We start from the raw sequence: 13,197 nt of genomic DNA, 5'->3' as shown, positions 1-13,197 counted from the left end.
TGTTGGATTTTCATAAATTCCCCCAAAATCAGGGGATGATGGGACTGCCTTGAGTCTGGGCGTGTGTGTGTGTCCCTGGATAAGCTATCATGGTGGCGAGTTTGAGGTTTTTAACGTGCAAATTGACGGAGCTATAGAAAGGGATGTGAATGGGGTGTTGGATTTTCATAAATTTCCCAAAAATCAGGGGATGATGGGACTGCCTTGAGTCTGGGCATGCGTGCGTGTCCCTGGATAAGCTATCATGGTGGCGAGTTTGAGGTTTTTAACGTGCAAATTGACGGAGCTATAGAAAGGGATGTGAATGGGGTGTTGGATTTTCATAAATTTCCCAAAAATCAGGGGATGATGGGACTGCCTTGAGTCTGGGCGTGCGTGTGTGTCCCTGGATAAGCTATCATGGTGGCAAGTTTGAGGTTTTTAACGTGCAAATTGACGGAGCTATCGAAAGGGGTGTGAATGGGGTGTTGGATTTTCATAAATTCCCCAAAAATCAGAGGATGATGGGACTGCCTTGAGTCTGGGCGTGCGTGTGTGTCCCTGGATAAGCTATCATGGTGGCAAGTTTGAGGTTTTTAACGTGTAAATTGACGGAGCTATCGAAAGGGGTGTGAATGGGGTGTTGGATTTTCATAAATTCCCCCAAAATCAGGGGATGATGGGACTGCCTTGAGTCTGGGCGTGCGTGTGTGTCCCTGGATAAGCTATCATGGTGGCGAGTTTGAGGTTTTTAACGTGCAAATTGACGGAGCTATCGAAAGGGGTGTGAATGGGGTGTTGGATTTTCATAAATTCCCCAAAATTCAGGGGATGATGGGATTGCCTTGAGTCTTGGCGTGCGTGTGTATACCTCCATGAGGTGTCATGGTGCCAAACGTGAGGTTTCTAACTCTCACAGAAAAAAAGTTGTATACTTTTTTAGCTTAATGCAAGCCTATGGGGGGGGGAAACGGAGCTCCGATCCGGATCCGGAGCTCCGCAGCGCAGCGGAGTGGGCATGGGCGGAGCGGGGGCGGAGCGAAGTGGCCCGATCCGCAAATCGCGGATCTGGAAGTGAAGCGGAGTGGGGGGTCCGTGCACACCCCTACTTTTTTCCTCTTGCAAGGAACTCAAGGTGGCTTACATGGTCCTCCTCCTCTCCATTTTATCTATGCCACAACTCTGTGAGGTAGGTTAGGCTGAGAGTCAGAGATTATAGTATCTATGTACTGTTGACATGTATACTCTGGACCAGTGGTACAAGTTTGAAAGGCTTTAGAGCTTAACTAAAATTTTACATCCCCATAAAAAGAAATAATCTTTGATTTTTCACATATTCTTATCCATTATGTTCTTATCTTTTATCCATGAAACCTAATTCAGTCTCTAGATTTGGAAGAAATATGGCATTGATTATCAGTTCTGGGGGAGATTGGAGGAGAAGGGCTTTTGCCTTCATGTCTTACTTGTGGACTTCCCAAGGGAACCTGGCTGGCTCCCATGGGAAACAAGATGATGGACTAGATAGTCTCATGGTCTGACCCAGTAGGGCTCTTTTTATGTTCAAATCAAAGCACACAGTCTACTTTGTGCTGAATGTATTCATTCAGTAGTTTCTTTGACTACTGTTGTCCTGCTGAGATCCGATCCAACATGGAATGATGTTTTCACATAGGTAGTTGTCTGCACACAGCCCTTCGATCACCTTGCAAAGGGCTCCTGCAGAGGGTCACAATTCCTCACCATCCAGCACCTCGGCTGTGAAGGCAGGAGGGGATTCAATCCAGAGATTTACACATGTTTTGAACTACAACTCACAGCTTTCCTAGCCCTTGCTTATGCTTCCTAAGGCTGATGAGAATTGAAGTCCAAAACATCTGCATGACACCAGGTTGAGGAAGGCTGATCTATGCTGTTAAGGACCACTCGGTCCTTCATAAGTTGTTCGTGAGGTTGTCTTCATGGCACCACTTTGCCCCTGCGTTGCCGCTCCTTCAGAGAAAACCCCACATGTCAGAAGGAGAGTGGGCTTTTGGGCATCCATTTGCCCTCTGGCTGGTTTCTGAAAACCTATCATTGGTCTCCAAATGCCTCCAGCTTGATGCTGAAGCAAGGTCACATGGTGGAAGGACCGTGGTGATGTCACTTCAAGGGGGCAAAGTCAGGGTAAGTCCCTGAATTTTAAAATGCAGAGCTCGGGGTAAAGCCCTGCGGTGGCTGTGAGTTGGTGGCTGTGTCATATAGCCAACACAGCGACACCGTGGGGGCAAAAAAGCCATATAGACAGCTCCCTCACAACACTTGACATGTACATTCTGTATCAAAATTGTGGTTGAGAGGAAGTGTTACACTTCATGGATTAAAAACGGCAAAACAACAACAAAAATTAGAAAAAACCCGAACCCTGATAGTCAATGAGAATTTTAGCTTCCCTGTTGGACCTGTGATTATGAAACATGGCAGGATATGTCTATGGGCACAACCTAGCTAAATAAATAATCTTGTGACTGCATTCCATTGAGTTCAATGGAACTTGGTTTAGTTGCAATCCAGGCTGCAATCTATACACACTTTCTCAGAGTAAGTCCTGTTGAACTCATTGGGACATACTTCTGAGTAGATACTCATAGGATTGCACTTTATGTCACATACCATTATGTTTTCAATTGGATTTATAGTTGGGACTAATTTTTGCTGGATTGTAATCCATGTACTCTGAAAATGGGATTTTAATTGAAAGGAGGAATTGTAACAACATGCTGGCGCTCTGAGCCACAATATAGTTTAATCTGAGTTTTAAAGCAGCCACAAGAGATTTATAGCCGATGATGGCTGGAGTTCTTTTTGGAATGAAGTCTGAAAAGTACATCTATATTCACATTTGCAAAAAAACACTGGTATTTCTCCAAGAATTCTTATTTTTCTCTCTCACAGGCAACTACTGTAGCTTGGCTTGAAGTCTAATATCACTTTGGAAACTGCAGGGGAGAAAACCTTCCTCAGTGACTTCTTTAGTTTTGTGTGAACATGTAACTATTAATGTATTATTATACCTTATAATAATACCATACAAGCAATTATTCCTTCATTGTGCAGCTTGCTGCCTAAATAGAACAAGCCTTATGGGTGGAACGTCCATGCTCAATATATTTTAGGAAGTAAGAGTTGGAAGGTGGAGTCGATAGTACTACTAGAGCAGAGGTGGGCAACCATTTTAGATTTAGGGGCCACAGTCACCCTTGCAGAACCCATCAGACATTATACCAGTTTGTGGGTGGGTTCAGGGGATGTGCATGCATGCATGCATGCACGCACGCACGCACGCACGCACGCACGCACGCACACACATCCCTCCCTTTCTGCCCCCACCCCTTAAACACACTTCTTCCTCCATCCACCATCCACACAGAGTTGACCACTGTTATGTCCCACTGATTTCAATAGGAGAGATTTAAACAAGTGATTAACACTGCCACTGAAATAAATGTGAATTAACAGTTGTCAGTTTTGGCTGGATCCTCTTTGGCTGTATTTATACAACCACTTCTAAAGGTGTGGTGTGGTGGTGGGAATAGATCAGAGCACACCAATGATGTAGAGCACATTAACCTTTCAAGAGTGAGCTGACTTTTTCGAAGGAGCTAAACTTAATGACACAACCCTAGTTTATTTGCCTTAAGTTGCATTTTTTGTAAGACCTAAGGGTTCCTGGGGCTTTCAAGGTTAGGGAGACACATTCTTAGGAACAAATTGCCAGTGCATCATATTGGGGAGGCGGAAAAGGGGAGAGATCAAAACACAGTGAAAGAAGAGGAAAATACTTACATTAGGAAGTCAGAAAGTCAGTTAGAAGCAAAACAGAGAAAATGAAAGAAAATGGGAAAAGAAGCCTTGGAAATATGATTCACCACGGGAATTGTGAGGTTTTCTACATGAAGCTGTTAATCCACTGTATCTACTTTTGGTTTCGTAGCAGAATTGAGATCTGAGCACTATGCGAGGAGCATTTCCTTTCCTGCTTTTCTGCTACATAACCTCTAGGAGGTACAGTGTTATAGCAGTATAGTGCAAATACACAAGAGGAAATCATGGTTTTCTCTTTCACAATTAAAATGCCACATTTTCTCTGCTCTAAAAAAATCACTGGAAGTGCTGGCTAGAGACAGAAGTGAGACTGGAGAGTCACAACGTTGTCTAAAGAACCTGTAAACAACCATGATTACAGAACAATGAATGCATGATAAATGCCTCATGTAGAAATGCCCTGTAAAAGGCAGCACAATTAACTCAGCTGCAGTAAGCCATCACGTTTTCTACTCCTTCTTCTCTTTATTGTGCATTAAAAGAGAAGCAGAATGCATAAAGGGCAGGATTAATGGTAATTCAAGAAATACTCATTTATGTAGTCATAGATGAGCCATCTCACACCTTGATGGGGAACTTTGTCCAATTCCCTTCTCCCTACAAACCTCCTGTACGGTACAATGTTTCAAAAGAAAACTTTTGTTAAGGGCAATCAGAAAGTGTCTGACTCACTTTGCAACTCTTAATGAATTTCCTGATAACAGTACTCCAGGATTGTTGACGATAAATATTTTGACAGACTACTTATTCACTTATAACAATTGTGGCCAATTATGCAAGTCAATTTATGATTTTATGCCTATGCACACATGTTTCCATGAATAGAAAAACTAAATACATTTATACAGTAGAACAGCATTCTGGTGTAGAAAACAAGTCAACCTTTTCAAAGTTCAATTGTTTATTTACACAAAACCATCAAAAAGGAAAATCATCCTGAATCATGCATGAATGAGACCTAATATCGAGGACATTCATCACTTACTTGAACTTTAAGAGAATTGTTTGAACTAACCCTTGAAAAAGTCATTTAGGTAAACAGATTCTTAGGGCCAAACAACATCTGACAATTTTGATTGGATCTTCTAACATCTTTATTAGTCTTAAAATCAGACAAGCAGAGGTGAGGGAGGGCTTTTGGATTCGGACTGCAGCATTCCAAAGCCATTGCCCAGTGGAAATCACCATTCCAAATCTGCTATTAGCTCCAGCGGGGGGAAAAGGACAGGTACCTGTATTGTACCTGACTTTCCTCACCAAAGCAGTAGTTAATCCAAAGGGAGAGGTGGGTAAGTATTATTATTATTATTATTATTATTATTATTATTATTATTATTATTATTATTATTATTATTAGCGTTAGGGGGGGAATTTCCATTGAGGAAGGCAAAGTTGGTAGTTGGTACTTCTGCAGCAGTGGTGTAACTAGGCCTGTACCCTGGGGATGTAGTCCAGGGCCCCGCAGCCCAGAGGGTGTCTCAAGTGACCACCCAGAGAGCAGTAGATGATATGATCAACAGCAAACAGACCTGGTCTGAGCACCTGGTTTAGCACCAGCCTGCCTGGGCCTAGCAGGACTGATGCTGCTTGCTGCCACTTCCTTCCTTTCTTATTTTAAAAACACTTTATAATCAGGGGGTGGCCACGAAGGTATGAGCATGGTTACAGATGTTCATTTTATTATTTTCTCTTTACAAATACATTATCCTTTCCTACAACATAATGGTGTGTATTCTTGAGTGATTGTGTTTAGCATCAGGGCAGCAGGGTCAGACTCCATTTTACCCCTGTAATCAAGATGATGCTATGATTTAAGTGAGTTTAAAATGTGAAATTGCACATGCTCAGAGGATTTCTCCTTTTATCAAGGTTGGTAGACAGTTATATTTGCTTGTTTGTTTTTTTGCTCTAGCTTATCAGGAATGTAGAATCAATTGTTAAGCATAGGATGGCATTGTGTCTCTGAGCGGAGGCATGTTGTTTGTTTGACAGGGTGACCATATGAAAAGGAGGACAGGGCTCCTGTATCTTTAACAGTTGCATAGAAAAGGGAATTTCAGCAGGTGTCATTTGTATGCACGCAACACCTAGTGGAATTCCCTCTTCATCACAACAGTTAAAGCTGCAGGAGCCCTGCCCTCTTTTGTATCTGGTCAAGAGGGCAAGGCTCCTGCAGCTTTAATTGTTGTGATGAAGAGGGAATTTCACCAGGTACTGCGTGCATACAAATGACACCTGCTGAAATTCCCTTTTCTACGCAACTGTTAAAGATACAGGAGCCTTGTCCTACTTTTCATATAGGCACTCTATTGTTTGCATGACAACTGAAGTAATGCACATGGCTGCCTACGCAGAGGTTCCATATGACCATTAAGTCTAATGTCTAACATTACCTAGCTGCGGCACAGCACTTTAGTGAAGTACTTCCTATTCCACTTCCTGTATTGGTTCTGGTAAAGGTAGCTGCCATCTGAAACCACCCTAAAATAGTGGTTCTGGGGGGAAAATACTGTCTGGTCATATCATCCTTTCCCCTTAATCAGTGCCAGAACAAGACGTCTTCCTGGCGGAAGAGGAATTTGTATATTGTTCGCCTCCCCTTTCTGGTGCTACAGTCAACACTTTGGAAAAATTTCCTGTACCATTCAGATACAAATTCTTACCTTCATCTATCCTCCCCCACCCACGCTGCTGCCTGAAGGAAGTTGTTTCACTCTGCTACATGGCAGGAGCAACCATATTCCTGTATTTAGGGGCTGGTTATAACCCCTCTATGGATGCACAACCTTGTACATGATGTTGGCTCAGGGGTCAGGGCCACATATACATGTGTGTGCGTGTACACACACACACAGACACACATACTGCAGGCATCGCTGGAGAAGAAGTGGAGATAAGGATTCTGACTTTACCTTCTCTTGCCCTGAAGAACCCCCCCCAAAAAAAAACACTTCTTGGGGTTTACCTGGGCTAGGAAGGGTGCAAGAGACACTCAACACCTTCATATTTCAGTGGCAGTAGGAAACTGAAAGTTATTGAAAGCACAGCTCTTAATATCAACTGCCTTTTGTCTATTCTTTTCTCCCTTGCAGGGCCGGTGCCAGACTAGGTGAGCTACTTTCACACACACCCCAAAATGCCAACTTTGATTTTTAAGAACATGTTTCCTGGAAAAAATAAGAAGCACAAAACTTGAAACGGCTAAATTTATTTTAAAGTGCAAGAAATACGTCATGCCAATTATAGCAAACAAATTGGGAAGGAACATCTATGGGTCTAAAATGCATTATTTAATTGGAATATCACCTCCAAATCATCCCCCCACAACTAACACACTTGCACACACACACACACACTCAAGCATCACTCACTCCAAACAAACACATGCATGAACACATGCATTCACTCAAAGACCCCATTCACCCATACAATCTCTCTCTCTCTCTTTCGGGCGTGTTCCGGAAGTCCGAACGTGGAGCCGCCCCACCCCCACCCCAGCGTCTCTGGCTTCGCTTCGGTTGGGTGGGCGTGGGGTGCCATCTCGCCCGCCCAGGCCCAGCTGAATCCTCGGGCCGGGCCAGCTCACAGCCAATGGGCGTGAGTGCTGCGCTGTGCCCGGCGCCCCTCTTAGCTTGAGTGGCCTCTATGGTAGCACCAGCCCTGCTCCCTTGTTTCTGAGGGGCTGCCTATCATTAATCATTAAACAATGATTTACAAAGTCAGCCCAGAAGGTGCCTAATTCTTACAATTACAAGCCTATTCTTTTAACTAGAATGGTAGCAGTGGTGGTATTTGGTGGAGGGTGGTATCAGAGCACCCATGAGGTTCCACACATGTTCTGTGGGCTGCAGGTTGTACACCCCTGCACTATAGTGAAGAAAACTTGCTTCCCACATGCTGAAAGGCCTTTCTTTCTTTTTTAATAACACCATAATATTTGTATCCTTCATTCACAAAGTTTTAATTTTATTAGTGCCACTCTTAATAGATGCAGTGCTATATCTGCAAGATCTTCTCTTCACACATTAATTTTAATACTAGAATGGTTCCAAATTTTCTCAGATCTAAGGAGCAATGGAACTATCCAGGGATTCAAATCTAGCTGATATGATACTTGAAACATGGATGTGGGAGGATGAAATGATGCAATCACTTGATGGGGAGCTCTATCAAAGGCTGACAGAATTCACATAACAGTGGTGACATCAGAGTCTGCTTATGATACCAATTTCTGCAGGGACACAAGAGCCAAATTGCTAGGTCAGAACTGAATAGTAATAGTAGAATATGTCATTTCTAATACATTCTTTCTCTCCCCTCTTTGCTAAACCATCACCACAAGAAACTGTCTAATGGAAGAACTGTCCTCATCAACAGATGGAGTTACAGCTACTTGGAGCCATTACAAAAGTTGAACATAATTTGTGTCTTATAGCCTTCTCACCGGCCCAAGGCGAGGCAATATTCACGTGTCAAAAATGAACTATAAAACAGAAATATTTTTCTTCATTAACAAACCAGATGGTTTCTCATGCATGAGTCAGGCATTCACAGTAACCGTTTAACAATGCTTTTACAGCTTGATCCCAAGACATGCTGTGCTGGGTTAAAGGCTTGGAACGAGGGTACCAACAATCACCGCAGTGCGCTATAGAATATGATATTGCTCTGACATCACAGTTATACACATCCACTTAAATACATAGTATCAGGGTATTAAATATTTTCTTTAAAAAAACTTATTTCATCTAAAATGATTTATAAGAGGTTGCTAGATTACTGTGGAATGTTTCAAAGGGACATAGACATACAGTGGTTTCCCACTTCTAAGCTGATCTTTCCAAAATTGTAATGAGCAGTTTATTGAACCACAATCATTTAGGGCTTCTAGAGTCTATGGTCTTAATGTTTTTTAAAAAGACATTTTTGTGGCATATTCTTTTATATTTCATACATACATTTAAAAATCATACTTATCAAATGCAAGTCCTATTAAATTAAAAATAGTCTATTGAGTTATTATAAATTATATTTAAAGACTTGCTGAAAGAATTATTTTCTGATCAGTTGTTGTGAAGCATTCCTGCTAGGACTCTACTGACTCTGTCTTTCAAAAATGATGAAAGCAGTCCAAAGGTATGATTAACTTCTTAGTCCCTGCAATTTCCTATTGCTCTATTTGCCCTAGATTTTGGAATTGACTTCCTGCCTCACTGCAAAACGCACAGTTGCTCAGCTTGATAAATTGCACAAATTCATTTTTGATCACAGTTATCTTCTATTTACTACATAGCCAGTGAGGTTAATCATATGCTGAGGCAATTCATATTCTACACACATACAACCTCTTCCTTCCCATAGTACTTTGCATATTTTACACACCATGAGAAACTACGTCTGTCGTCTTGCTAAAATACAGAGAGGTCATTCCTGGATGCCAACAGCCTCCTCTACTTCACACACATTAATTCTGGACTGCCTTCTTGAGTTTCCCTGAAGACCAGTGAAAATAAACAGGCAAAAGATGGGAGTGTATAATAATGAAGCATTCTTATGATTGTACAATAATAAAAGCCTACAATAGTAAACAATTAAAAAACACTGGAGTTTGAGCATTCTTTAGAAATACAAGCCCCCTTTATGCAAGGGGCCGATGCAGTTAAGGGGCCAGTGGGGCTATTTGTCCCAACCCTGATATCCATGATTAGGAATGGACACCTGCAGGGTAAAAGACTATGTGCATAGATTATGTTCCGTGTGTGTTTGGTCTACACAGGTTTTCCCCTGCAGACATCCACACCTAATGTGTAGGCATTAGGGCAGGATTGGGTGAAGCTGTGGATCACTGGGGTGGGACTAGTGGCACAGCCCCACTACCCCTTTAATTGGTGGCTTCCCTACATTTGTTATATTATTGAAGGGTACTATGGTCATTCTCTTATTTGAAACGTCACTCATAATAAGTTATTTCTAGTAGTCTGGGCATTTTGCAGTGTGGCTAGTAATAAAAAAATTGGTGCTGAGAAACTGCTGTCTCCGTAAGAGAAGACCTATTTCCTCCATCCAAATGGCAAATCGCAGTTGTTCCACAACTGAGTATTCTACTTGGTCTAGTCATTTGAATCCTTTTCAGAGACTGTATTCCAGTTGTTTTTATAGCTTTGCCAAGATGCTGAATTAGTAGCGAAAAATAATCCTTGAATTCTAGCCATGCCAAAATTATTATTTATTTATTATTATTTATTTATTTATATATCATTCTAGTCATTAATTGCTAACATTTTTTAAAAATTGTAAAATCTTATATCCTGCCTTCCCATTCCACTCCCAAAAAGAACTCAAAGCAACCTCACAACAGTTTGGGTTTGCTTTTATATTGTTACATTGTTGATAGCCTTATCCTCCTTCATTTGTCATAACAATATAAAAACAAAATAATACACAGAGCAAAACAATCATAATAAAACACCAATTTACAAAAGAGCTAAACAATCCAACAGAAGCAGAGATAAATTCATAAAACCATAATCAAAGTGAAAAGACAAAAGGGAAACAGCAAAAATCCTACTTCCTGTACGTACCATCCTCAACTCCAAAGGATGGGGAAGTCAGAATGAAGCACAGGAGGTAACATTTGGGAGACGGTAATTCCTAAATTATCCTGAATCTAGACTGTTTAGGCTTTAAAGGTTAAAACTAGCATTTTGAATTGGGGCATAAACATGATTGGATTACTCCTTTCTTTCATGTTTATATTAATAACATAAAATACAAAAAAGAAACTGTCCAGAAATCAGTAGAATGCCTTCAGAATTGGTGTAACATGCTCCCTAATCAGGCTACTACATTCTGGATTAATTGAAGTTTCCAAAAGTCTCATTAAAGGAAATCCAAAGTGTGTTACAGTAATCTAAATGGAAAGTTATTTGGGTGTATGATGACGGCAAAGTCACTATGTCCCAACTAGGAAGAATGCAGTTAGCAAACAAATAAAAATGTCAAAGGTACTCCAAGTCACAAATGCTACCTGGACATCCAGGAACAGAGCCCTAATAGTACATCCACAAACAATGCAGCTGATCCTACTTTAGAGGGTGTTTGGCCCCCATCCAGAACAGTAGGGTGACCATATTTTGGAAACCAAAAAGGAGGACAAAATGGCCGCCCTCAGGAGGCGTGGCCACCCCAACATCCCACCCCCAAGGCGGTGCCAACTCAACATGTCCGGCCCCCAAGGGGGCGTGGCCTCGGTCACATTTATTTATTTATTACATTTTTATACTGCCCAACAGCCGAAGCTCTCTGGGCGGTTCACAGAAAGTAAATGATAGCAACCAATGAGTAGCAAAGGCACACAACTACTATAATAATATACTAAATACTAAAAAAGGAACTTACACTTATATAAAACCATTTCTTTATTTTTTATAACATAATAAACAACCACAACAGTCATAGTACTAGGGTGACCATATTTGGGAAACCAAAAAAGAGGACACCTAGTGTGTGTGTGGGGAAAGCAGCTTTCTGAGTCCTGCAGAAAGTACGTTATTCCCCCGCCACCTTAAAGAACCCGATTGGAGTGGAGGAGGGGAAAGGATTTCATTCTGCACCACCACCATCCACTCCAATTGGGGCCTTTTCTATAATGTCCACGAATGACCCACTTTCCCCTTTAAGACCTCAATTGGAGCTCGGGGTGGGGGAATGATGTGCCTGAAGAAAGCATGTCATTCCTTCCTGCCATGCTAATGGCAGCCTTAAAGGGGAAGGTGTGTCATTCCAGGACATTATTGAAAATTATAGAAAATCCCCCCTGACACCATGGAAAGAACAAAACCCAGGACAAATCCGGGGAAATCCTGACAGTTGGTCACCCTACAGAATAGGCACTCCACTTTCTCCTAGAGCAATTGGGCCACCCCATCAACATTCCTGTTTTATTTGGAAATTTCACTTTATTTAACACCCTGCCCCACAACCAACCAGCCCACAAGAAGTGCCTTCAAGCTCATATTCAAACAACCAAATCTTAACCACCACATACCTGGATCAGACAAAGAAAAACAGAGCCAGATATCATAAGTGTAGACATGACACCATGTCCCAAAACCTGCTAAGGTCCTTGCCTAACAGTTTTATGCAGATGTTTCGCTTCTCTAGATGGTGGTGATTGAGCTAATTTCGTGTAGCTATATGCTTCATATGCTAGCAGAAAACAAATGGGACTCGAGTGACCACAGGGGGCTTCTATGCATTCAGGGTTGAGGTATGGTTGTGGGATTTCTTCTCTCTCTCTCTCTCTCTCAAATGTTTGTGCACCTTTGTCTCCTAGTACTGGGCACCCTCCACAAGGTTGGGTAACACAGCTGAATCTTTTGATATGTTTTGCAAAGACAAGCTATTATTATTTTTCTATTCCCCCTCCCAACACACCACCACTACCACCACCACTAAAAAAAGAGACTAAACAGAACAGGGCTTGTCAGTAGGAGTGGAATAGTTTTGATGGTCTCAGCTCAGACCATAAATAAATGTTATTCACCCATGCACAACATATAATTCATCCTAAGTGGCAGCAGACTCTGCTCTGGAGAAGCATTTGACTGAGCTGCCTTACAAAGTCAATTACTGCTTATTCTCAGGGAGGCGGGGGAGACTGGGCCAGAAGGGTTGAGATGCCTGCCAAGGAGGCATGGGGAAATTTGCTTTGTGTCAGCCTGCATGACACAGTATCTCATTTGTGGATAAATATAAATCTAGTAGGCTGTTTCTTGTTGTGCATGGGTTGTTTTTTTAAAAAGAGGTGCTATAAAATGTACCTTCCTACAACAACATTCCTGTTCCCTTAACACGAAGTAAAATCAAGACAGTGTTAGAAGGTTGCCTATACAACTCTAGTAATTCCACCGTCATCAGGAGTTATTTAAGGTAAAGCTACCTAGTTCTTATAGCTTCATTCCTGTATGCCTTACTAAGGAAAATGACTGAAGACCTAGTGGATTTCAGGAGAAGTTTTGTCTGAGCAAAAGCAGAGTAATTCTTTAATATACATAAGCATTGCTGTCTGAGCAAGTACAAAGAATTGCAAGGGGGGGAAGTAAGCCTCATACCATTTGGTATGCATTGTTTTATGGGTGGGGGTAGGGATTTGGAGAAATTCACCAGTAAAAAAGAAAAAGAAAATAGGAGAAGTCAAAAGGAGACCATCTTGAAATAAACGGCATACTTAGTGCTAAGAAATGAGCCTAGATATATCTCAAACAAATGCTAAAGCTCAGAATTTACTGCACCATTCATGCAGTTTCATATCTCTCATTTCATGCCACAACAAGGGATTTTGCATACTCCATA

At 41.6% G+C, this 13,197-nt stretch overlaps 1 protein-coding gene across 1 annotated transcript in view; it reads right to left on the bottom strand.

The window, feature by feature from the left end:
* AFF3 (ALF transcription elongation factor 3) overlaps positions 1-13,197 on the bottom strand; it is a 287,605-nt gene that overhangs the window by 58,075 nt on the left and 216,333 nt on the right. The window lies entirely within an intron of this gene.

The sequence above is a fragment of the Elgaria multicarinata genome, chromosome 5 (genome assembly GCF_023053635.1).
Source record: "Elgaria multicarinata webbii isolate HBS135686 ecotype San Diego chromosome 5, rElgMul1.1.pri, whole genome shotgun sequence".
In the NCBI taxonomy this organism is placed as follows: Eukaryota; Metazoa; Chordata; class Lepidosauria; order Squamata; family Anguidae; genus Elgaria; species Elgaria multicarinata.
The sequence above is the reverse complement of the archived record's forward strand: the minus strand, read 5'-3'. Positions and strand labels throughout refer to the sequence as shown.